The following is a 24,703-nucleotide window of genomic DNA, read 5'->3' as shown; positions in this document are numbered from 1 at the left end:
AGAAAGTTAAACACATCTTGCCATACCAGGAACGTTGATGGAGAAGTAAATAACCCGAGCAGTTGCTTCTTTGATGATGTAAGGGAACCTCACCTTCTGTGTCAACCAGAGATTCCTTTTGGGGGGCCATTGTTTTCTTGCATGCTATTTTCCTTTCCTTCAGTGAGGGAACTCTAGCTTACTAAAGAGCCTGACAAGCCCAGTGGGGTGTGACCAGGACAGGAAGGAGGCATCAGAGGACATTGAAAGGGCAGAGTCCCATGTGGTGTCTTGGTTGAAGTTCACATGTGGGCCAAGTGAGCAGGTTGGGTAGCGCTGAGCCCAGAGCATCAGCACTCATATGGCCTGTGACCAGGCGGCCCTTACAGGTAGGCAAGTGGTGCCTGAAAGGAAAAGAGACAACAGTCACCCCTGAGGACGTGATTCTGGTGAACCCATTTTTGTCTCCAGACTCCCACTTCCTCTCTGAGCAGTACTGAGTGAAAGGCATAGGAATAACTCAGAAGCACTGTATTTTCTGGAAAGCCAGGTATCTTGTGGGTGCAGGAACTTGAAACAAGACCTGAAACTTTTCCCCCTTCTCTCCCAGGCAACATCCACCCAACTTCTCTTCATTTGTGAAGTCACGGATTAAATGTCACTTCTTTGGGAAGACTTTAGAATGACTTTTGTTTTTGTAGACATCCCTGATGCTAGACCGTATCAGGTCTCCCTCCCACTGTGCATTCCCATCACACCCATCACAGCACGAATTGCAGCTGTCATTATACAATTGTCTCTGTTCTATTTAATGAGCTCTCCTCTCTCATTTAGGAAATTACAGAAGCTAAGGGGCTGCAGCTATCTCTTTTGCTGCTTGGATCCTCCCAGTCCTTGTTCCAACTTCCTGCAGGTGCTCAGTGAGCCTTTGTCCAGAAACTGGATGGCTGGACCAAGAGCAGATCTTGGGAGCAGCCAAGAAGAGCCTAGGAAAGGGAGGGCTAGAGGGCTTAGAATGTCCTGCCAGGGCACCAGGACCAGTGGATTCTCTCTAATGACTGCGGTGTTCTTTAAGGACAAGAGTCTCCCCTAATGTTTTCATTTTTCGATTGCTTTTCAAAAGATAAATGTGCATGGGCTTCTCTGAGGAACATGTACCTTGTAACAATAACAGCTGCCATTTATTGAACTCTTATTTTTATCAAGCTGAGGGCTTTACATGCATTAATCATAGCAACTCACAGTTGCCAAGAACTCACTAATACGACAGGTGCTGGTGCCAGCACTTTCCTGCTGTCACTGAGTCGTTCATCTGAACACTCCACCAGTGAGGCTATCATTGTTGTCCCCATTTTACAGTTGGTGAAGCTGAGGTCCAGAAAGGCTGAGTAACTCACCTAAGGATACAGACCTGGTAATAGAGGCAAAACCTGACCTTAACCAATTTGGCCGAAAATTCTGTGATCTTAACCCCTAATACCCTACTGCCTTTCTGAAATTATGTTGTCTCCTTTGATTGTTACAATTAATTTATGAGATCACATTCTCTTTCCCACTGCTTTCCTTAGACTGATCAAGAGACTGGAACTCAGAGATACCCTTAGAACTCCGTTTAGAAGCTGAAATTTGAACCCAGGTGTCTGTACGTCCCATGTTCATGTTCTCAACCATGTTCCCTTGAGACGGGCCTGATACATGCGCAGGCGGTATTCTTGATTTGAGTGCAGATTTAAAGATCTCCGAGAGATGGAAGGTGACTCCTTTGCTCTTGCCATGGCAAAGTCTACCAAGGCATCTACTGCAAGTCACCCCAGCATGATGTTAAGTTCCAGGATTGCCTGGGTCAAAGAGGGACTTAGAAAAGAAAGTAAGAATGTCATCATAGTCCTTAGGCATCTATAAGAGAGAATATTCTGTCTGCAGCATCCAGCCATACAATACAAACCCAAACCCGGGCTTCTTTAAGTAAGGGTCCTGTGCCTGCTTCCTCCCCACGAAAAAGGAAACTTGGTAACAACCTTCATCTTCTGTCTCACTCCTTCAAGTGACTGCAACAGTTGGGACTGTGCTAAAGAACACTGAACTCAATCTGAGTGCCCTACATGGGTGGACCCAACTGATTGAGGCTTTATCTACTTTTCTCACAGGGTGCACATTAACAGTAAGCTAAAATCAGAAGCAGAGTCAGGATGAGGCTTCCCAAGTGCTTACTTAGCACCACTGCGGTGAATACCCACCCCCGTCTCTCAGTCCGCTAATGTCCGGGTCAACTTTGACTTTTTCCTTGTTCTCGACTGCCTTGCAAGGCTCTGAGAACCAATCCAGCAGGAGTAGGGGACTGTGTGGTCCTGAAGGAGACTTGGATGGATCTCAGATGCTAATCAAGTTTTGCTTAGCCTCTGTAGCTAAGTATTTCTCGTCCTATTCCTTACTGGCCGAAGGGCGATCAATGGTTTTAATTTGTAAGGTAGAGATGACATTCAGAGCTCAGATTCACAGATCTGATGAGAAGTCAGTGAGACAATATATACTCTCAGCCAAGATCCCAGTGCCCAATAGGCAGTGAGCAGTCGGTGTGTTTCCTACAATTGCTCTTATTGTCATAATCACCTGCATCCAGGCTTCCTGGTTATTAATTTGTGGAGGGAGGCAGGGTCCACAGCTTTCAGCAGAGCCACTCTTGGAACAGAAAATGAGCAGATTTGGAAGGGTGACCTCCTACTTGCCTTGCCTGTCTAGAAAGCAGAGCTGGCCTCTGAGAACTACATCACTTGATACCTCCCCAAGGAAGTGATGGCTGGTGCACCGCTTATCGCCTCTCTGTACATCTTTTCCAAGCAACCCCTCCTTGGAAATAAGGTCTCTGCTTCAGAAACTTTTCCTAGGATCTAGTAGTCCTTCCCCTTATTCCATGAGGAAGTCCTTTCTGCATGTTCCTGCTCAAGTGATTAATTGATTGATCTGCCTGGAGACCTGTTGTGACAGTGAAATCATTAGTTGATGTCATGGTCAATAGTAGTAATTATTTTTAATAATAGCAAATGTACATTGAAAGCTTGATATTGTTAAATACTGTGTTAACATTTGACATTTCACCTTCAAAATGACCCTGTTTGGGATCCCCAGTTTGCAGAGTACACAATGGAGAGTTAGAGATGGTCATGGATTTCCTTGCCTAGTCCTTAACTGCCCCCTTTAACTGTTAAATGTTAGTTCTCACAGACTACAATTGTCTGGAGCTGATTTTCATCAGCACTAATGTCTAGCAGTGTTGATAAGCCTCAGGCATTGTGATGGGTGTTTTTTTGTGGTGGTGGTGGTGTTTGTTTGGTGTGTTGTTTTTGCTTACTCTCTTCAGTAATCCTCATGGTACTCTTAGAGTCAAGTGCTATCAATCTTTCACTTTATAAATGGGGAAATCATCATGCAGAAGGTTAAGCAGTTTGTTCTAAGTTGCTCAGAGCCAACATTTGAACCCAAGGACTGGCCCTGAAACTTAGGCTTTTAACCACCAGGTCTTTCTGCCTTCTCTAGAATGAGAAATCGTCCTTTTCACAAGTCTGGCAGTTAAGTTTTAAACTCAATCCACATTTCTTTGCTGAAAATCAGACATTATTTCTGATCTTAACTCTGTCATTTCCATATATTCATTTTAATTTTTTATCTGTGAAAGCAGGTGGTTTTCTATTTATAAAGATAAGTTCATTATAAAAAGTCAAATAACATAAGCAACAAAAAAGGGGGAAAAAATCACCCTGAAATCTCAACACCCAGAAAAAGCCACTATGCAACAGCAATTTTGTCACAGTCATCTGTGTGTCTTGCTATGTAGTATTTGCAAATGAATTGTTTGAATTGACATTTTAATGGATGGATAACTTTTCAGGGAGCAAGCTGGAGGAAACTCAACATTTTAACTTCTTGGTTCATGTCATCCTTTTAAGTGGACTAGCGGGACTGTAGTGTCCAGCAGGACTAATTAAATAGTATTGTTTTATGAATATTCAGGTTATTTGTAAACATTTGGTATTATTAATACCACCATGAATTATATTTTTGTATACAAATCTTGGCAAACTTTTCTAGTAATCTTGGAATAAATTCCTAGAATTAGAGGCTGAAACATTTGTTGATATTACCACTTTATCACTTTTCCTTTCATACTAAAGTACAATGCCACCATCACTGGGTGAATGCATTTTCATTGTGCTTCTTTGACACTGTGTTTGATCAGTTTATGTTGATTTTTGCTACCACCAATAAACTAGAAGAAGAAGTGATTCTCATTAGCTTTGTTATGCAGTTTAATATTGAATAGTTTTCAGTGCGTTTATTATTTTGACACAACCTTTGTGTACAGCTAAAGACCAAAAAGTTGAAAATGAAAATTTGAATAATCAAGCAAATGTACAACTCTTGTGTCCTAGGTGGGTTAGGAACTTAGGAAATGAAAATTCCCATTTAAAAATGCGTATTTGTGTTCTACCATGATCTCTTCACAAATAGTTTCCTGGAGGCCCTTGCATTTCACTGGGCCCAAGTGTTCATTAATTGGTAGTTCTTGGATTTTGATGCTAAGTATTTAATTAATATCCTATCCAGAATCCAGAGTTGCTTCCCCACAGGTGGCCACAATCTCCTACTGTACAATGATCAGCAGGGAGTATTGTTGATCTTGGCAACACTTGGCCCTGCTGTCTCTTGATTATTGACCTGTTGAATGCAACCCAACTGTTTATATTCTAGCTATGCCTTGATTCAAATCAGATAATCTTTTGGAATCAATATTCATATAGCAGGGATGAAAACACTGAACCCTCCTCTCTGTGGGTTGCTGACTGCAGACTTTTTCTGGCATGTACTTTCATTTCTCTTTAGTGAATTTAGGTAATACAATGAGAAGTTAAGCATATAGGCTTTTGCTTATGATCCTGCCTGGTCTAGAATCTTCTCCTTTCTTACTGTTGACCTGCAGGTGACTTTGCTTTTGTAATGGTATTGTTGGAGAATTAGATAAACTGAGCTATTTAAAGTGGTAAGTATTGTCAGTGTTAGATTACCTGACAGAAGCTAACTGGAGGCCCTAAGATTTTTAATGAGTAACTCTTGATCTCTTTGCTTTCTCTTGGGAGAGTAAACTGTAGGGTTTAGGGGCAGGCACTTAGCCTAGCTGTCAAGAGATGCCTGCATGCTGTGTTGGAATACCTGGGCTTGCTTTGTGACTCTAGCATCTTGGTATCGCAGAACAGTGTTAAGTGGGTTCTTGCTACTCATATAGATCAAAACTGAGTTCTCATATTTCAGTTTGCCTTGTCCCAGTCTCAACCATTGTGGGTCCTAACAGAATGAGTTAGAAGAAATGTTTAAGGATGGCATTCCTAGGAGTGTGTGTGTGTGTGTGTGTGTGTGTGTGTGTGTGTGGTGAGAGAGAGAGAGAGAATATGAATCACTCTAATCCGCTGGTTTACTCTTTTAATATACCTGCAGTGGCTAAGATGGGGCTGAGCTAAATCCAAGAACTCATTCCAGGTTTCTCATTTGAGCAGTAGGAACACAGCTCTTAAGTACCACCATTGCTTCTTAGAGTCCACTTTAATAAGAAGCCAGTCAGAGTCACAGACAGCAAATGAACCCCAGTGTTCTGATATGGGACATGTGTGTCTTCATAAGTGTTTTAACCAATAAGCCGATTGTCTGCAACTACGCCTTTCAATACTTTGAAATTCCACCTCTCTTCCTTCATTTGGATTATCTGCTGACTTCACTTTCATCTAGATTTTAAAGATCCTTGAGTGTAAGTTGTGGTGGCAGTCTACCTTGAGTCCCCAACCTTTACCTCCAGCTGACATAGAAAGCAGCTCTTAAGTGAAATCTTACAGAACCAATGAATATAATCTCATTTCGTCTAATTTCCTCTTGTTTTTCTGGCATGGAATAGTTGTAGGGCTGGCACTGAGTAAATGTTTGCATTACTAATTAGTTAAGAGTGAATGAATTTATTTGCTTCCAACTTTATTTCCCTTTCACTGATACATTGCCAATAAGCCCCTGATATGAATAATCTGTGTCAGGATTATATGTATTATGTTTCCTAAATTTATGACTCAGATTTAATTTGATTAAATTTGTTGAGAACCTGTTGTGATATAAGCGCTGTAACAAGCATTGTGAATATTGAAATTGAGAGTAAGACAGAATCCAATCTCATAGGAAATTTATCCCTGGGAGGTAGTTCAAAATGTTGTGCAGAGTTGGGAGACCTTTGGAATAAACAGAATGCATTTGGTGCATCCAAATGCAGCTTTGTGTCAAGGTGCTTTACATGTTAACCATATTTCTAAGAGTTTTAAGACCTGGCGCTGACAGGGTTGTGGTTTTTTTTGTTTTTTTTTTCCTACCAAGGGTTAGTTAATGTATTCGGCTTTGTTAGCTTTATGATCTCTCCTACAGTCTTTGTCATGGCCACAAGAAGAAAGTCACAGAAAATATATACACTAATAGCTGTTTCATTCCCATATTTATGTTTATTTCTAAGACAGGCAGCTGAATGGATTTGGCCCAGAAGGATTTGCCAGCTCCTGTTTTATGCAACAGGAAGTCCTGGTAATTTGTGGACAGGAGATTCCTGATTAGAATTTTACTTTTTCAAGGAGGTTTTATTTCCTGATATTTCTACTTCTGTGTGTAGTAATGATAGCCCTGCCTGTTTATGCCACACTTTATAACTTAGAAAACATTTTTGGATTTCATGGAATCTCCACTAGAAAGATTGGGAAGCTTCACCCTTCTGTTGAAGGAGAGGGATAAAACTGGAGGCATTAGGGATTTTTCCAAAGACACAGACATGGGTATGGAGCGTAACAGCCCTGAGCACTCTCAGGGTTCTGGGGAAGACCCTGATTTCTGCTCCATTTTGTTGGCCAGACATCAATTTTACATGTCAGTCATGTTTTCCCATTCTTACAAAGTAGGATATGGCTTATAGTCTTCCTTTCTGTCCCCTCAAAGTTCTAAGCACAGAGCTGCGTCTGTGGGAGGCAATTCAAAAATGACAATTAACAACTCATTCCTGGATCTTGCAGCTCCAAGTTTCCACTTCCAACTTGTTTGCTTGGTTGAAAAAAAAATGGTGACTGTTATTGCATACCCATCTAACATCAAAGAACTAATGCTGTGGCCCGTATCTCCATGGTCTTTCCAATTTGAAAATAGCCCTGGAAATGTTCTTAATAAGGCAATGGGCGTTGGTATACTTTTGGGGGTCTGTCTAAATTCACATTTCCTGCTGAATGGCAAAGAAGACAAAGAGAATTGAATTTCTTTTTGCCAATTAGTATTATTAAGTACGAGTGCTTGGAGGACAAAATTAAGAACCAAAGGGTGAGATTAAGACAGCAATTTACATGCTTGGACATCTAAAAACATGTTGGCTAGATCCTGCTCATGAAGTCTTTTTCTCATTTCTGTTATACTTGAGCTTTTTGCACAATTCCTTCTGTTTACAGCTGGATCTCCACCATCATCATGTGTCTGTATCATTGTGACAATCAGCTCCTGCCTCCTTGACCATACCTTCCCCAAGGGGATCCAGATAGTCTTCATCAAGTTTAATCAAATGGTATCAGGCCTTTCTTTGAAGACTTACAAAGATGTTCCCTACCTTGAAATAAAAGCTGAACTCTTCAAACCCCTATGGCATCTGGCCCTTGGCTATGTTCCTGGTGCTCTATCATCTGGTGCCAATTTATCTCTTGCTTTTTATGACCTCATTCCCTCAGATCTGGACATGGTGGATTCACTCACATCTTACGTCCTTCGCTTTTGCTGTTCCCTTTGTCTGCATAGCCCTTCCCTCAGGTCCCTGCAAAGCTGATTCTGTCTCCCCAAAGAAGCTTCAGCTCCCAAACTGCCAGTCCCAGATGACCCCGATAGACCCTTGTGTCCTTGTGCACTGCAGCATCCTGTCCTGTTGGCATGTATATTTCCATATCATCAGTCTCTGTCCTCTGTTTATTACAGAACCTCAGGAAGTATTTGTTAAATGAATGCAGAAGAGAATGAATTCCTGCATTCAGAAGATTATACAACCTGACAACAGAGAACTTTAATTTTTTTCTCTTAGGGAACATTACCTCCTGTGCTCTTTAAATTTCCTTTAGCAGTGAGACCACCATTTCATAGCCAAATGTAGGCACAACTCCAGACCTGAGCCAAACTCTTCTAGAGTCAGTGGTAGGGTTCAATGCCCCTACTCTGAACCATAGCCTGGATCACTTAGAACTTCAAGCAACCACAGCCTGAAAACCCCCCAAGACAGCCCATTCATCTTAAAGCTGAAGTGGAGGGGATGTGGAGGCCTGGAGCAGCTCTGCTCTACCTCTGACTGTCTCAGGAACAGGGTTCCCAGCACAGGTCCTGGCTCAGAGCAGGAGCTCAGGGAACATTTGTTGAACTGCTCTGGTGACACCCTGAGGCCAAGGCCAAAGTGAAACTGGTTACCAAGGCTAGGTCTCCTGTTTTGTGGTGCAGCAGTGAGAGTGGTGGAGGGACCATGGGTTCCACTAGGTTCAAGTTCAGATGCCTCTTGTGGACCCGGACCTGAAGAAGGCAGGCTTCTTGTCCTCTCACAGATGGGCAGGATTCCAAGGTTACATTTTTCTACCACTGCAGCCTTCCAATTGCATTTTTCAAAGAAGCCAAGGAAAATAGTATTACTGTCTCCTTTTATCTCCTCTTCGTATTTATTCTCTTTCTTCTTTCTCCCCTCTAAAATTTTTATGAAATGTTACAGGCATGCAGAACAGCCCAGAGGACACTTAGAGTAAACAAAGTGAATGAATGAACTCATAGCCTGACTTGAGACCTGAAAGGTTACACACTCAATGCAGATGTCCTCCTTTCTCTTCTCTCACTGCTGGAGTTCTGTCTTCCACCTGATTTTTCCCTGCACACTCTCCTCACGTCTTACTTCATTCTCTCTGATGTGCTTTACCCATTCTGATCTTCCTCACCTCCCCTTTCCTCCCCCATTACTCTCCTTTCACTGTAGTCCCTCTTCTCACCATCTCCTTTTCCCTTGCACCCTTAGTGTTTTGGGGATTAGTGATTCATTCCTTTGGTTATTCTGTGTCAAGGGCAGGGATTGAATTTTCCTTGGAATTGTTTTGCCTACAACCCTCAGGACCCACACATTCCCTAGCAAGGGACACTGGTGTTACTTCTAGAAGATCACCTCTAGCGGCTCTGTCAGGGGAGAAGCTTTCCTGCCATCAGATGCCGCTGCTGGCTTCTCAGAAACGCAAGAGCACTGTCTTAATACCTGTCTGGATTTCTTTGCATTTCAAACTCTTGCCAGAGATTGTTTTTATGTTCTTTATGTTTTTTATTTTACCACATCACTGGGGATAGTTTCCTACTGGGTTTTTTTTTTAGGTCATATTACTTGATTTTAAAGATTAGGATTTTTCTTCCAAGGGGCTATACACTAGGGAAGTTGCTTGCTCAGACGAAAGGAAGACTCTAAAGCCTTCAGAGAAATAACCCTTGGTATCAGAGGCAACGGGGAAAGCAGGACGCAGTGGTTCTGTTCCTTACACATTCTTCACCAGCTCGAGTCCAGAAATGAGGAAACACCAAGCAGTCATTAAATGCCATTGCTATCTGTGAGTTCATTCATAGGGCTAGAGTTCAGCTGGGGCACTTCTGAGTTCCTCTTCAATGCTGAGGGGCCTACTTGGGGGACAGCCAGTTGCAATGGAAAAAAGTAGGCACCCCTCTTTCCATCTGAGCACCCCTTCCTTCAGTTTTGCAGGACCTAGAAACTGTATTGTGTCCCCAGGGAATGTTTACCGATGGCCATCAGGTCCTGCAGGTTTCTCTGGCACTATTGTGACTGTCATTGGAAAAGTCTTCCCAGTCCTGAGCGACCTCCGCTCCTAGGAAGAGCAGCCCAATGCATTTGGGTAGTAGGTACTCAGTAGCATTTGTATGGAAGCTGGCTCTGTTAGCACCTCACTCTTCAGTTACACTGCTCAGGGGTCCATAGCACTTTCAAGATTACTGACTCCTTTCCACCTCAGCACAGTCTCTGCCAACACTGGGCTTTGTCATTCCCGTTCTGCAGGTGATTAAAGTCTAGCAGAGAAGAGAAAGATTTGGCCCAGAAGAGTGTGTTGTGGCAGGACCTAAAGGTTTGCAAAACTCGGGGAGATGAGAGAACTTCCCTGGGGGCCTATCAGAGATGTCCAACAGCATCGGGCATGGCTTGGGCTTGGAAGAACACCTTTCCACTGATGTGGATGATCTCCCCACCCCACAACACCCACCTAGGACAAGTGCCAGGCCCTGCACTCTGCAGTGTGCTTCCCTCCCGGTGCTGCAAAGCATTGGCAGGCAACTGCAATGAAGGTTTTCCCACTCTGGATCTCTGCCCTCACTGCAGAATTTTCACAAGGGGAAAGGAATAGGGGGAAGTTTATGATCTGATCTAATTGCAGAAGAACGGCGAAGTCAGTGGCAGCAAGCCGTTTGCAGAGGTGCTGGGCTCCAGTGCCAGTAAAGAGCCAGCGCTTATTTCTGAGATGAGTGAATGCTGCATCTGGTATCGTATAGCACGTAGTAGGTGCTCACTAAGCAGTGGCTGCTACTGCTCCCATTTTTACCAGGATGGTTTTTTTTTTTTTTGGCCTTGCATTAGGCTCCAGGTCACACACGGATAGCACAAAAATCCAAGGATTTGAGAGTCCCTGTTGGGAGCTGTGACAAATCTTAACATCAAGAGTGCACGTAATAAAAAATAATCTTAAGGAAAAAATGCTGGCATGGGGTCCTCTGGTTTTGGTGCTGCTGTCTTCTGTGAGGTCGGGGACCAAGAACACACCTTAGTCTTTCTGTGCCTCAGTTCCCTCTCTTTCATTACATTCTGGTCCTCTGCTGTAGCAACCCAAGGCTATTGCTAGAACTGAGGTCCCATTCTGGGAGGTAGGCTATTTGCTGATAAGGCAGTCCCACCTGTTTCCCAGGCATATCATCTGCTGGTCTGGACATCTTTTGTTGTTTCTCACTTGATGGGCCCATGGAGTTGACCTAATTACAAGTGCTGTCCTATGACTCATGGCTCTTGAGCCAATCACAAACTATAAAACCTCTTCTTTTTTCATCCTCCTTCCATCTTTTTCCCTTCCCTTCCTTCCTTCTTTGCAAAGGGAAGTTGCATGTGTAGACACAACCAAGCATTGATTTCCAGGAGTTGCCCAGCACGTGCCTGGCTCACTGCACTTTCCCACTCCCAGAATAGGAGACAGAGAGAGGCACTAAACAGGACACATACCTTTCCTGAAGATTTCCACGGCAACAGTGTCCTCACTCATTACCATCTACACTTAGCTGAGTCTTCTCCCCTGGCTTACAGAGAAGCAGTTGGCTTTATCTTGTCTTGCTGATTGAAGGAACACAATCCACCAAGCACCCTCCTGCCTCATGCCCCAAGACTCCCTGTGTGGGAAGGTCTTGCCCTCCCTCATTATCCCCAATAGAATGCTCAACACCACTTCACCCCCAGGAAAACACTCCTTATAATTACTTAGCAAAGCCTTTTCTGTTACAGAATCATTCATACGTTCACACCTAAACTTGCTGAATGTCCTAGGACACATCATCCCATATTTGTGAGCTCACTTTCCTCATTTGGAAATGAGAAGAACATTTGGCCTAAATAATGCAGTCTCTGGCACATAATAGGCATAGTCAGGATTTGCCGGCAGAGCTCTTGGCTTCCTTCCTTCTCTGCTTCCTTCCTATTTTTCTGACCTGGAGACTGTCCCTTGATTTCCCCGCCCTTGTCTTGTCTGAACAGGGACCTTTATACAAATGATGGTCTTAAGTCAGGCTTCGGCTGTTTTCCGCAATCATTGTAGAGCCGATGACTAGGGTCACCCCTCTGCTTGCCAGTTCCATGTCTGAGCTGAGCCTAAGTAGGTACATAGGGATGTGGGAATTGGGAGGAGCACCCAGAGTCCAGGGAAGATGGAGAGGCTCAGTGGGTACAGGCCACTGCCAGGTGCAGCCACTGGGGAGTGACTCCATGGGTTCTTAGCTACATTCCCCAGAGTGAAGTCTCGCCTGCAGTGTATCTGGAGGGCTCAGTGAGGTTTGATCAGTTGTTGTAGGATAGCGCCCATTGAGAACATAGCTTCTGAAGACAGATGCCTGAGTGCATTTCCTGCATCTGTGATGGAGGGCAAAGTACTCAACCTTTCTGTGTTTTGGTTTCTCTTTCTGTAACGTGAGGCTTATATTACCTCGGAAGCTGGTACAAAGTTCAAAAGAGGTGACATGCTTATAAAGCATTTGGAAAATTGCCTGTCGGGCAGGAAGCACTTAACCCAGGTCGGCAGTGTCTGTGATCACTTCTAGCGTCATTACAACTGAGAGCACCAATGTTGTTAGTATCAAAGGGTGAGAACAAGCCATGTAATACCGGCCTTCACTCCCAACTCTTTGGGAAGCAGAGATTTTTATGGTGTGCCATTTCCCTGCTTACACAATAGGGGTGGGAAATAGTTGATAATGATCATATGAAATAGTTCACACTAGAATGCCAATTCCATAAAACCAAAACTGGATAACATGTGACAGAAAATAGGAGATAAGAAATAGCTTTAAAAAAGAGCTGCATGAACTAAGAAATGCACTTCCTACTAAGCTGAGGAGAAAAGGGAAACTCAATGGGACATATCATTAGTGATACTTAGGCCTGGGAAGTAAGTCATTTTATCATGAGCAATCTTCTTTTTCATAGTCTTTACCTGTATGAGAAACTTATAACAACACATTCAGTATGAATTTCTTTGCAGATGTAGCATTTCAGCCTACAACTCGAAGGGAAAGGGAACTCTGATGATACTGGAGAATCATCACAATAACATAATCAAATGACTGAGTGCTCTGTAACTCAGAGAAGAGCTATAGTGGGAGTGGGAATGGGAGTCATCGTATACAGTTGAGTTAAAGGATACACTATCCTATCAAGTGAAAAGAAGAGATGTGTTGTGTGATGTTTCCAGAACTACAACCCTATGGTCAGGAGCCTTGAATATGTAAGTTGAATTTCCCGAAGGGTAAACCTTTCTCTGAATTTGAGTAATCCAATCTGTCCTATGCTGGCTGAGCTCCCTATCTATGCAAACAGTTGTTTAGAGGTCCATCTTCAAGACCAAGTAGGGAAACCCATTGCATTGTGACCAAATGCGGTTGATGCCATGGTCCAAGGTGACTTGAATATGCTCCAACTTTATGACACACTGGGGCATATTCTCAAAAGGCAAGTGGAGTTTTCTCTTTTTGAATGTGGATTAACAGTTCCACACAAAACCATTTCCACTAATGCTATTCTCAGAAATCCAGGACAGGCAGACTGTAGCACCCACGTAACTGTTATAAAATGACTATTTATTATGAAGAATACTAGGAAATAATTTGGCCAAGCAATTATCAGGTAGTTTCAAAGAGGTGCTCCCTTATCAAGAGTGACTGTGTTGCTTCTTTTGTGTTGCTTCTCCTGTGTGAACCCCCAGCTGCCATCAACAAATTTTAAGAGTTCAGTGCCACCCAAGGCTTTAAGAACAAGTGTGTGTTCCAAGTGCTCCACAACCTAGCCCAGCTCTCCTTCATTGGGCCTTCATCATCTCCTTCCTCATTTGTGCAGGGCTCCATTTGTGCAGGATCCTATCCTCTTCAGCATGCCATTCACACATTCAATGCATGTATGGTTCACACTCATAGCAGATAGGTAAATCATATGGTGAGGAGCATGACTCTAGAGCCTGATGACCTGGGTTTAAATTCTCGCTCAGTCATTTACTAGCTCCGTGACCTTGGCCAAGGCATTTCAAGTCACTGAGCCTCAACCGGCATCCTCACCCCCTGTATACACCACACACACACACACACACACACACACACATTTCAGTATGAGTTAAAGGAAAGTAAAATTTTGAAAGCTATCTATATACTCTTATCAGGAATCATCCACTACTTCTTTCAATGCTTGGGGACAGTCAGTATTGGCAGCTGCGTAGGTCATATGATCTCCATTTCAACGGCTCAACACTGCCTTTGTAACATGAAAATGGTGGTGGGCAATATGTAAATGAAGGAGCATGGTGGTATTTCAAGAAAGCTTTAGTTACCCAAACAGATAGCAAGCAAGAGTTGCCTCGTGTTTTTTAGTTTGCCAACTCCTAAATGATGCAGCCAAGATAGAGGACTGGGTGGAAGACATGCAACCACAGAAACTAGAGGGAAAAGGCAGAAGAGGGTGGAATAGTTTCAACAGTAGCACCCAGTGGTTAAGAGACCAGTTTGTGGAGTGGATAGCTCTAAGTCCAAATATGCTTTGGGTAAATGGTGTGTTCTTTCCTAACATATAAAATTCAAATGGCAAGTGAGGAGGGACCTACCTCAATGGCCAGTGTTTGGTGAATTAAGAGAGATGAGGCATGGTGCTAAGAACTGAGGAGAAGCTCAGAAAATATTAGTGTTGAGGATGATGATGACAAATTGTTGCACTGAGTTCAGTTAACTTGAACTGTTCTTCGCTGATCTCAGGAATGCCTGGACAGAATGATTTGTTACACAGAGCAAGCATTTGAGCTTTTCAGAGTGTCTGACATCCTACCTTGAGCGTTGTGGCTCAGTTTCTGTAAAATGGGGCCCATGTTCCTGGTATCTATCCTGTGAAGTCTGCTATGATGATACCATGGAGGGAGAAGGAGCCTGCCTATCACCTACTTAGATTCCTGACAGCAAATCAGCAGCAAAAGCAAGTGCTTCCACTCCGAAATTGACCTTGGCATTTCAGTCCGGCCCTGCTCACATAGATCTGAGGAGAACAGGGCCAGAGAGCAGTAATGGAGAATATGAAGCAGGTTTGGGGAGCTCCCTGGTATTGGATCGCTGTTGCCTGATATTAATGTCCTGCACGCAGGCCTCTTTGCAGACCACATTTTGTTCATGGAAGATATTGCTGTCAAAGGTGAGGCTCACAGTGTTCCTTCCCCTCCTGGCTGACGTGTGAGGACTGCTTAGCAAATGGGTTTTCCTTTTGTGCAGCTTCAGCTTCAGCTTGAGGCTTGCTTTGGTTTTTCTGCTTATACTTCAGAAGTTTTTATCCTTACTTTCTTTGTCTCAGGTTTTCCAGAAAAGCAATATTTTTGGCCCTTAAACTTCTAATGAATGGTCTCAGGCATCTGTCCTAATCACATTCTAATTGCTATTGATTTACAATTATGTCATCTCCTTCCATTAAGATCATGAGATTCTCACAAAATGTTTTTTTTTCTTTTTTTTTTTTTCTCATCAGCGTCACCAATACTGAAATAGAAGCTTTTCTTCCCCTTTCCTTTTTGTCTGGTTTCTCTTTTTTCCTTCTTTCCTTTTTCTTCCCTCCTTCTTTCCCTCCCCCTCTCTCTCTCTTCCTTCCTCCCTCTTTCACCCTCTGCCTCTTTCCTATTTCCCTCTCTCCTGGCCTCCCTCCCTGCTTGCCTTTCTCCTCTCCTCTCCTTCCTTCCTTCCTTCCTTCCTTCCTTCCTTCCTTCCTTCCTTCCTTCCTTCCTTCCTTCCTTCCTTCTTTCCTTCCTTCCTTCCTTCCCTCCCTGTATTTTTCCTCCCGACCTACCTACCATCCTTACTTTCCTCTTTTCCTCCATCCCTCTTCCCTTCCTTTTTCCTTCCCTCCATCCCTTCTTCTGCCCTTCCATCTTTCCCTCAGCAATTTTATCAAACACCCAGTATACCAGACATTAGTGTTGTACATCAGGCACACCTTCACAATTTCAAATGTAATGGATGAAGTGGGAAAGTAATAGAAAGTTTGGTCAAGTGGCAAGCACTAAATAAGCACAAGGGACTGTGGAAATCCACTGTACAATCCTGAATGTACAGTCAGGAAATGCTCCCTGGTGGAGGAGACATCTGAGCAAGGCTTTCAGGAAGAGTGATTGTTCAAACACTTTAATTGGGAGCAAACAGCAGGTTCAAAGGTTGTTCCTTCCATGTGAACTTGTTTTTGTGAAGGGCCCAGAGAAAGTGGCAAATGTCAGGAAAATTGTCGCTGGCAGGAGGCCTGACACGAAAGGACTTTGCAGTCCAAATAAATCTGGAGCAATGTCTACCATCTGAAAGCTTAGGTAAGCAATGCGTTTAGGAAGCAAAGTTAAATATCAAGTTTCTTTGCTTTTGGATGTAATTATGTCAAGAGTATTGTCTCCTTGGTCCACTGCTGCTAATTAGAAACTTTGATTTGCAGTATTATATACCTTTGATGAATAGAGTGATAAAATAAACTAATTATGACTTAATATGTAGAATTTGTTACTCACTGTCTACACAAAGTCAGTAGGGAGAGGAAGAGCAATGAAAAGACCTGATAGTGGGAAAAAAAATAAAAACCCTGAAAAGTATTTCCTCCTATTACTGAGATACAGATAATACCTGTCCTGCAGTTGAATTTAAGTAATAAAACAAAAGCAAGCAAATAATTGATTATGCATTCATCAAGATTCTAGCACTGTGATTTGCTTGGGATACAACTGGTATACCAAACAGGCACGGTTCAGCCCACTGTGGAGCTTAGAAGAGGTCAATTTTAATCAAATGAGCACAGAAATAAACATGAACACAGAAATAAACATGAGGGAACTTCATATTTATTTCATAAATATGAAAGGTCTAGTACCACCAGGATGTAAAACCTCAAGATGAGCGCAACGAAGTGGAATCAAAGTGAAGTTTATTTTGATGCAAAACATTTTTTTTCAAAATCCATGCATAGTTTTTTCATAATTATGTCTCATGAAGTTTTTGAAGATTGTGTTTGCATGGATTTCCATGCTTTCTGCACCGAGAGAAACTTATCCTTTTCTTCCATTTTCCAAGAACATTTTTGAAGAACCATCCTAGGTAGTTATAAAATGTGTACAATGTTCACATACAAACACATGCACATGGAGTGCTATGTGGGAGTAATAAGGAGACAATTTATATGGGAAGTGAGGGAAGACCTTCCTGAAGATGTGACATTTGTACTCAGAAAGCATGTCGGATGTTATCTAGGTAAAAAGAAGGGCTTGGGTAGAGGATGTTCATGGCAGAACACTGAACACTGGCTCCAGGTAGGAGAGGGCACTTGGCTTTTGCAACAGCTAGAAAAAGGCCAGTAAGGCTAGAGGCCCGAGAATGGGCTCAAGATGGCCTGCAGAAATAGGCACAAGCACCTGTGCTTCCCTGAAGATTACATAAAATCTCCAGGCTGATTCTGAAAAAGAGCGACTTCAAGGATTTTAATCATAGGGTGTGTGTGTGTGTGTGTGTTTGTATTCATGTGGTGTTTGTGTGTGTGAAAGACAAAGAGAGAGGGGAGAGGGAAGGAGAAATGACTGTGTTCTGAAATGTTCTTCATGGCTGTCCTGAGAAAAACTGATTGACTGGTGCCAAAGTGGAAACAGGATGTCTAATGAGGTGGCTATTGTGGTCATCCAGGCGAAACATGGTGGCCATTAAGATGAGCTCGTGATAGTGAAGGTAGGCATATTGGAATCAACTTGAAAAGCATTGAGGACAACCTTGATAACAGACCAGTCACTCAAGGTGGTGGAACGGAGAGAGATGTAGCAGTAGGCAATGCACTGGGTGCAAGCTGACTTAGAAAGAACATTGTGAAGCTTCCAGACTGATGGCTTCAAATATAATTCTCGCATGCTGTATAAAGGAACTTCTTGGATCTTCTTAGTCATGTGTTGTGGCATGACTGCCACATTTCTTACATCTTTTAGAGAAGGAGGCAACCCCTGCTCGTGTGGTAGCTCTGGGGACAGTGGTGTCATCTTCTGCCCTCAACTTTGGAAGATGGTTGGTTTGTACCTCCCTACCTAAGAAATCTTCTTCCAGAGACGGAGCCAGCCAGATGTTCAGTCAGTCTGAGTGGTTCTCCATCTTTCTGTGCCTAAAAACCCACAGAGAATGCAAAAGCAAATATGGCTGTGTCTTGACCTCCAAGTGTTGTACCCTCAGTTAGGAAGACATCACAGACACTGAAAATTCTGATGATAATGTAAGCCAAGCCATGTTTTATTTTCCTGCTCCCTTCAAAGGAGCTGTCAATTGGGTGAGATCGACTTCAGAAGCCATCACCTGATTCCTCCCAGTGTTCCAGCAGGAAGCTGGACTCGGAATTGGAGCTGGGAATTGAATCAAGGTGCTGTGGTATGAGATTTGGGCATCTGAATTGGTAATTTAATAACTGCACCAAGTGGCAGGCCCCCTCTGGATATGAATGGAAGTCTTTCCTCTTGCTAGCCACACTGGGATTTCAGTGTCACTGATGTGGTTCATTCTTAATTAAGAACCACCTTTGCCTCTACATCATGTGTCCGCCCTAGGATTTCTACTAGTGCACCTATGCATATCACCTAAATTTTGTTTCTGGGCAGTTTGCCTTTCTTGGGAGTGAGGGGAGGATGTGAGTGGGCAAGAGGTGAGTCTGTGGGAAGAAGACAGGAAGGAGCTAGCAAAGACCAAGAGTCGTTGGATGCTAGTGACTTCAGAATTGCATCATGCCCTTCTTTCTCACTCACTTGAAAGTCTCTCAGTTGTAGTAAGGGCTCCTCTGTCAGTTAGAAGGTAGCACATCGTTTTAATGCCCAGTGATAGTTTGCTAGATACTGGACTAGACTCCAGTCTCCAAGCATGAACTATATTTGCTGCATTGGAATTTCTGTTAATAACATCATATGGAACTAATTTATGGGTTTATTATCCCCCAAATACTTTTTAATGTTAAGCATCAATTTCCTGTGCCAGTGCCCCACATAGAGGATTTCCCTGAGCCCCACTCGGTCGCACAATGTGGAAGCTCTTTCACAGCTGTCTCACTAGCCTATAGTCAGGGTCTAAAGGAGCTCATGCCAAGTGTTCCGCAAATACAAGAGCCTGATATGTACTTTTCTGTAGCAGTTTAGTTAAGGTTTGCAAGCTGAAATGCCTTTAGCATAATACTTGTGAGTGAAAAAAGCTGGAAGCAATATTGACAGAGAAAAACGCCATAAAGAGGACAGTCTGTACTCAGCTGCAACCTCCGTGGTCAAATGAAGTACAAGTGAACTCTTACCAGAGCAGACCACTTCTTGTAAGATGCCAGCACTGGATGTTAAATATACCAAGTTTTAGAAGTTGATAACTGATTTAAAATGTTCACACCAATCATGAGCAAACCAAACACGTGTGAAGAACAGCTCCTCTGCAACCTCTGGGTTTTGTTTTCTGCAAATATTGATGGAAACAAATAGATCCTAAAGATACATGGCTGGTGGCTGCCAGGCACAAAGTACCCTGGTAGATGACAATCTGTGACAGGTTGGAAGTGATGAAATGTCCCCAGGTCTTCACTCACTAGTCCTACGTGTATGCTGTCCAGACACAAAGTAAAGCAGAGGGCATGGGATGGGATGGGCAAGGAGGAGACATCTGAGCTGAGTAATGCGCAGTGCAAGAGCATCCCAGGTGCCACCCCAGAATAGCAGCATCTGCATCTGAGACTCTGCAGCCACCCACAAGTGCTGTGCTCACCATGGCTGTCCTCTGCTCCTTTGTCCTTCTCAGCTTTGAATGGAGTGACAGCAGCTGTATCAGCGAGGAGGTTTTACTTTTGGAGGAAAGGATGAACAAATGTTCATTATCAGAGTCAAATTAATTTCCTAAAGTCAGCTCTCAAGCCCTATGTGTCCATGGCTTCTGCCTCCTTGTGTTTGAAAATATTTGATAATTCTTTAAGTAAAATTATTTATAATAAAAATTTTATAGAATATATTTTATCTGTAATAAAATGAATGTTATTTAAAGATTCTGCCTTTATGCTTTGAAAATATTTTTTAAGACTTGCATTTGCGTTTCACTTGGGCAGACTTTTGTCCTCATGATTTCCTAAACCATTTAACTGCTATTTGCATAGCACTCACATTGTATGAGGCGTTGCCAGTAATCTGGAGATAATTTAAAGTATACAGGAAAACGTATGTAGGTTCTGCATAAATACTATGCTAGGCTTTAACGTCCATGGATTTTGGCTCTGAGAAAGCCATTCTATGCAGTTACTAAGGGACAGCTACATATCTGAAATGTCCACTATTTTCAAAAACCTGTATTCCATTTAATTCGTACATGCTATCCCTCATGTAAGACTTCATATCTCAGTAGATATCGTTGTTGATGGAGGAACTAATTAGATATTTTTCCTCACACTCTGAATTACTGGATAGTCCTGAATTTGACCTTCTATGCACTCCTTCATTTACTCATTGAGTTATCCTATTATATGTGACAATCACATGCCAGGCATTGAGCGGGAGGCTTTGTATACTCAGAAATTTCTGATGTTTCTTCATATGTAAAACAAGTATGATAATAGTACTAATTCGTATGATTATTGAAAGACTTGTACAAGGCAGTGTATGCACATGGCCAGCATTTAGTAAGTGTTATTAATTACCCATTCATCATTCATCTCAATTATAACCACCATTCTTTGGGGATGGAGCTGTCTACTTCACTTCCAATAGAGGACAAAGCTAAATGTTATAGTGCAGAGAAATCCTTGCTGTAGTCTGGAGGAAGGAGCTACAGTTGAGGAAGGAAGCTCTGGAGGAAAGCTTTTCTGGCCGGTACTACTCCATCTACTCTCTGCTTGAGTGAAGTGCCTGATAATTGGGCCCATGTAGAGAAGCAGCTAGGACTTGTGGCTTGTTTGCTTGGAACATTTCAGAAAGTCAAAGTAGTTAACGATAATGGTTACTACCACTTAGTAAAGACTAGTTGCCAGACAATGTAGTTAATGCTTTATATGCATTATCTAGTTGAATCCTTGCAGCAGCTCAGTACCTAGTATGGTTGAAAGTGCAATGATCTCTCTCTTAAATAGGAGGAAATTAAGGTTCTAAGAGTGTAAATCCTTGTTCAAGGTCACACAGGTAGAAAATGTAAAAGGGAGACACAAACAAGATATAATTTTCTTTAAACAAGGATTCTCCATTGAGGTGATTTTGCTCCCTTCCACCCCATCCTGAAGGTCTGGAAACAGTTTTGATTGTTGCAAGTGGGAAAAGGTATACTGCTGGCATGTAGTAACTGGGATTCAGGAATGTTCTGGACATGTGTTACTGTACAGGGCAGCCCCACTGCACTAAAAATTTATGCAGCCTATGGAGTAGGCATTGTGGCATAATGAGTTATATCGTCACTTGGGAAAACATTTCTTATTGAAGCTCCTGGATCAGATTGAGTCCCATCTCTGTTTCTGATTCTAGTTTCCTATTGCTGCACACCCTGGGAGGCAGTGGATGATGACTGCAGTGCTTAGGTCTGTCACCCACATGGAAGACCCATACGGGATGCAGGGTGCCAACTGGGGCCCAACCCTGGCTTTTGTGGCCAGGAATTCTTACATATAGTTAGGTGATAGATAATAGGTAGATAAATAGATCTCTGGCTTTCAAATAAATAAACAAATTTGAAAAAAAAAATATTTACCCAACCTCATGTCAACAGAGCTGAGCTGAGGTTGAGAAACACAGCTCTGTGTAGGCCTTACTGCTGAAGCATTTACAATATAGGGAATGGTTCTCATCTGCATTGGAGTGTTGTGTTTATGCTTTCTCTTGCTTTGTGTTTGAGCAATTTAGATCAAGCCATTCCCAGGAAAAGCTTTCAGTGAACAGCAGAAGAAAGAAAATCCTAGTGAGTGCACAGCCCCATTTCAGCTGAGGTTCAAGCTCACTAATGCCAGGGAGGAAGCCATTGCTGCCTTACAGCGTCCAGGACAAATGTGAATAGCTTCACCTTTAATTTAAGCTCAGCTTTATTTTTATAGCAGGTCCTTTGGTACCAACTAGATTTATTGGGACTTTTTAACAGTCAAAGCAAATCAATAAAGCATATAAGCATATATGATTCTCATGCTGTTTACAAAGATGATTTTGATCCCTTGTGTACATAAAAGACACTCTCACAGATGCATTCAGAATATATCTTCTACTGTTCTTTGCTTTCAAATTCATTCCCAAATGATGACATTTGGTCTTCTTAAGGTAGCTCCCACATGATGGGGTAGACCAGAGTTGGAATGAATAGAGAAGTGAACACAAATAGATCCCCGTGTGCCCAAGGAAAATGGTCACTAAAATTGTATGGATCCTCAAATAGTCCTTATGGTGTATGGATTCTCATGAGGGCTTTTGCCTGTCCATAAAGACAAGCAACCTATCACATCATGGAATCATGACCAAATGTTGCAAAGCTAAGCATACAGGGAGCTCCTTGCAATTGCTCCTAGTGTTGCAGATTTCAATATATTCTGACACCTATTACTGCATTTCACCTTGACAACAACCCTGAGGCATTATCCCCATTTCATGGATGATAAAACATGTTCAGATAAAGCCAGGAAAGTTGTCCAGGGTCATAGAATTTGTGTGTCAGAGAGAGCCACTGCCTTGTGCTATTTCTGCAATAATTGCCAGGTTCTAAGAGTGAGTGTGAGTAAGGCTGATAAAGTCAGCCTACATTCAGAAGCTGCTGCGCGTGTTAGGGGAGTGGGGGCAGCTTCTTCATCTTGGCTGTGCACAATTACAGGTCACTTCTTTCTTGTTTATATTTCAGGGCTCAGAATTAATATGCTGTGTGATATAGGAGCCATGTGTAACATGAAACAGTTTTAAATTCATTAAAGTTCATTGCAGTTGACAATTCAGTTCCTGGGTGACTTAGCCAACTTTCTAGTGCTGATGGCCAAATGTTGTGCGTGACTCCCATATTGGACAGTGCAGAACATTCCTTGTGCTAAGTAGTGTTGGAACAGAGTAATTAAGTTGAAGAAATAAAGTCATGGGGATATACATTATTTAGAAATATATTATTCATTTTCCAGCGAGTATTCTTTAATACTCCAAAACCTTTTTGTGTTGTTGTTTTGTTTTGGAAGAGAAAGTTATAAATGTTTGCTAGAGATTCATTCTCAGGTACCCAATTGGGCGTATTTTCTTTGTGCCATTCCTTTATAATCATGCAAAGTGAGTAGTATTATCCCCATTTGATGGACACAGAGTACCAGAATAAATATTCAGACTTAGCTATTCATCCCAACACTATTCATTTATTTTGCTCTATACCACAAGTCCTCGGTAAAACTAAGTACTTTTGACTCTGCCCCATTGTCAGTGTCATTCTGAAAAAGACACACTGTAGGATCATCATTTATAAAGATTTTTATCAGCCAGATTTGGAACTTTTGCAATGATCTGCAAGAAGAAACACTAGCTCAACTCACAAGATACACTTTGTGCTAAACATCACCAAGTCCTTTCCTTGAGCCTGAGCCTTTCCCATCTCAGGATTGGCCTTCGGACAGTCGAGCTGCAAAGAATACATCCGACTTGTGCAGCAGCATTGTTTTTGTAATGACTATGCGAGTCACCAGAGTGCCTTTGTCTCAGCACTTGGAACAGATCTGCCATGGAATAGCTGTGATGACACTTCATGTTCACTACTTAATGGCACCAAAGCTAGGCTCATCTCCATGCCTGTGGCCCGGTGTCAGCAGAGTCGTTTGCTCTTGCAACACATGTTACAGGCCTAGATGACTTTCACAGCTTTGGCTGAGATCCCAAGCCCCAAAGCCAGCCCCACACCCTGTGTGTGTCCCTTTACAGGAAACAGCAGCTATCAGACAGGCGCTCAGCTAGGACTACCCATTTAGCGGAAGTAGGGCATTTTTCCACTCCAGTCACTATGTGGAATGTGCGAGGAGGGTTTCTTCTGAGCTCTGAAATTATGTAGGCAAGGTCACTGTAAAGTCATTTAAAATTGCCTTTCAAGACAGTCAATGGCAGAGGACTGACCCCCCTCGCTGTTGATTTATTGCTTACTCTTTTAACTTCTTGAAAAAGATCAGCAGATTGATTGTGCTGCCTGCAGTTGGAGACATGCTTACCTTTTCTCAGGCCTGATTCGTAAAATAATATGACCTGTTTTCAGCATTGTTCCCTCTGAGCCCAGGGAGTTCCTTGGAGGTTCCCAGCCCCAAGTGTTTAGCACTACATAGACACAATTCACTACATTCACAGCAGATGCCCTGGCAGGGGACATGCAATGAAGTGTCCACAGTGACCCATTCCACCTCTGTCTCCCAAAGGGAGGGCAGTAGGGATGTGACTTCCAGTGAGCTTCTGCAAGAATTTAAACAAATGACTGTGAGACTTTGAGGTCACCACTTCCCAGAGAAAGGGCCACTGCCTCTTCTGTATCTGTCCCTCTGAACCAGTAGGCACCTCCTGTCTGGCTCAGTTGGTTTATCATCTAGGACAGGCTTATCATCTGTCCTCTGAGGACTTCGCTGTTGAGCCCTTCCTGTGTCCTGGGTTTAAGACACCTGGAGGCGAGAGAAGACAGTAAATTCTTAGATTCCTCCAAGGTACCTGAGAGAAGTATTTCTACTTCTGTACTCATTGACTGACCAGAAGACAGCTGTAGTTTCATCTACTAAGTCTCAATGATTTTCTTTTCCGATTTAATCATTCATTAGTGTTTTTAGTTCACTTTATTTTGCATGGGCTAAATAGATCCTAGCCCACAAATTTATTTAACAGGTTGGGCATGTGCTGTGCTTAGAATCACCATA

General features: G+C 42.7%; 1 protein-coding gene across 1 annotated transcript in view; it reads left to right on the top strand.

Annotated features, from left to right (window-relative positions):
- The window catches only part of DOCK2 (dedicator of cytokinesis 2), a 387,891-nt gene that overhangs the window by 209,360 nt on the left and 153,828 nt on the right, over positions 1-24,703 (top strand). The window lies entirely within an intron of this gene.

The sequence above is a fragment of the Ochotona curzoniae genome, unplaced genomic scaffold, assembly GCF_017591425.1.
Source record: "Ochotona curzoniae isolate NIBS_2020 unplaced genomic scaffold, NIBS_Ocur_1.0 contig_1, whole genome shotgun sequence".
Lineage (NCBI taxonomy): Eukaryota > Metazoa > Chordata > Mammalia > Lagomorpha > Ochotonidae > Ochotona > Ochotona curzoniae.
The sequence above is the reverse complement of the archived record's forward strand: the minus strand, read 5'-3'. Positions and strand labels throughout refer to the sequence as shown.